Source organism: Xyrauchen texanus, chromosome 31 (genome assembly GCF_025860055.1).
Source record: "Xyrauchen texanus isolate HMW12.3.18 chromosome 31, RBS_HiC_50CHRs, whole genome shotgun sequence".
Classification (NCBI taxonomy): Eukaryota; Metazoa; Chordata; class Actinopteri; order Cypriniformes; family Catostomidae; genus Xyrauchen; species Xyrauchen texanus.
The window spans coordinates 38,176,676-38,179,067 of NC_068306.1; positions in this window are offsets into that span (position 1 = coordinate 38,176,676).

Below are 2,392 nucleotides of genomic sequence, written 5' to 3' on the forward strand. Positions count from 1 at the left end.
ATGTTTGCACGTGCACTTTATATAAGTATATAGGTATATATAGGTATTGTATATAGGTATTTTATTTAGTTGTGTAGTCTCATGTGGTTCTGTGTTTGTCCTATGTTGTTTTTATGTAGCACCATGGTCCTGGAGGAACATTGTCTCCTTTCGATGTGTACTGTACTAACTGTATATGGTTGAAACGAAAATAAGACACTTGACTTGACTTGACCACCAGATCAACGACATCTATGGCATTGCGGGTTCCCTCTGCCAGCAACCATTTCCGGCAGGTATCCCGGAGCTGTTGGGCAAAAGCGAACGGGCGGCTGTGCCTCCCGAAGCTCAAGGACCCGAAGAGCTGATGACTCTGCTCGGGACTATGACCAACCTGTTGCTGGATGGCTTTCCTCAGATGCTGGTAGTTAAGGAGGTTGGCAGAGGGAAGTTGTTTTGCTGCTTGCTGCACCTCCCTGGAGAGTAGGGGCAATTAGCGGGCCGCCTGCTGGTTGGGAGGCCACTGGCATCCCTCTGTGATTTTCTCAAATAAATCTAGGGAGGCCCCTGGGTTGTCATTTGGCCCCAACTTCATCAGAGCCACAGGTGGTATGGGCTCTGGGGGGGTCGCAGCGTCAAACCCTTCTCTGGCGATCAGGCTCTAGAACACCTGCCGGTCCTCTGCTTGTGCCTAGAGCAGGACTTAAAAACACTGTTCCTGCTCCAGGCGTAGCCCCAACAGGTCTCAATGTTGGTTTTCCTGGATGCTGGCGAGGGACTTGATAACTTCGCAAAGCGAAGAAGACTCCATAATGGCGTAATCCTCGAATCCTGGGTTTTGGAACCACTGTGATAGGGTTAGGATGGAAAAGGAGGCAGCGGAAGGCAGCGAACTGACAGCGAAAGTGTTTTATTTCCTTATTTCCACTCTTGGTGTACAGCGCAGTCACTCTCTGTTAATTTTCCACTCAGGCAATAATTCACTTCTAACATAAACATAAAAGGCTCTGCAAACACTCATTCGATTTTTAACACTCCATTGAGAACATGCCATTGCTGTACACTCAGTCTCTCTCTTTGCTCGTTCTCTGCCACACTGATGCTCAGGCGTGCCTTATCAGGTCTCCCTCCACCATCACTATAATGAGAGGAAGGTGTTAGAGAAATCACAACCCAGGTGACGAGCCTTACAGCTCTCCCTCTCCTGCAGACAGACACATGACCATGCCCCCATGCTACAGTGAGATTCACAATTTTATACTATATCTTAACGGAATAGTATAGTACGGAATAGAATAGTACGGAATAGCTTCCCCGCCAAACACGGAATTTTCCGGGTATCCGTGTTTTAAGTGATATACGGTAAGGAAGACCCGCATGCATGTTTTGAAAGAGTACGCAACTCTTTGATCAAAGAAACAGACTGCGATCGTCTCAAACGTGAAGTGGAACACCATACTAATACTAAAGCACTTGTTTGATAAAAATGCCTTTTTCTCAGCTTTTTGTCCGAAATGTTGTTTTTGACAAAACCTACCTCTGTTCAAGTGGCAATAAAAAAAGAACAAATGAAGATAAAATAAAATCGTTTTTTTTTGCCTAAAAGCAGAGGCTCAGATCTTTATTTTGATATATAGCATCTTCATATATTCATGGAAGAAAATATTCTGCGGGCCATTAAATTTAGCGAAAATCGTCAAAAACCCTGGCGGTGGCTGGCAACTTTTTTTTAAAACGCTGGCGGGGAAAGAGTTAAAGACTGAAATACTATTAAATTGGGACATCAAAACAATGCGATGTTCACTAAACCTCACTGGAAACGTGGTAAAGTGCTTTTGTCAATTGTTTTAAACTAGCTGAGCATTCACTAAAACATGTCATATGTTCATTAAACGCAACTGCTGTGAGGCTGACAGTGGAGACATAAAAATAGAAATGTATTCAGTGTTTTATTTTTTATGGCACCTGGTTAGTGAAGTGTGCTAAAGCCTGGAAGTGCAGTTCTGCTTTAGAAAAAGTCGAAAATTTATTGTTGGGTTTTGATGCTGTACAGATGGTGGAAACAGATGCTTGTTGCAGCAAGTGTCAATTTTCAGGGATTTCTGTTCCTGACAACACAAATAAAGGGATAGTGTGAGTAGAGAGCACATACTGTGAGATCAGCAGCACTGAGAGCTTCTTAAGACACACCAAATAGAGACAAATAAATGTCAAACATATGAGAAAAAATAATACAACGATATAATCACATTTTACAGTAGATGATTGTAAATACTGATCTGTTTTCAAGAAGCCTGAATGAATACATAGTAATAATAAAATTAAAATAAAAACAGTGTTCACTACTATACTTTTTTTTTACTTTGACTTTATAAGTTTATAAATAGAGCAATACAAAAACATAACTATAAAC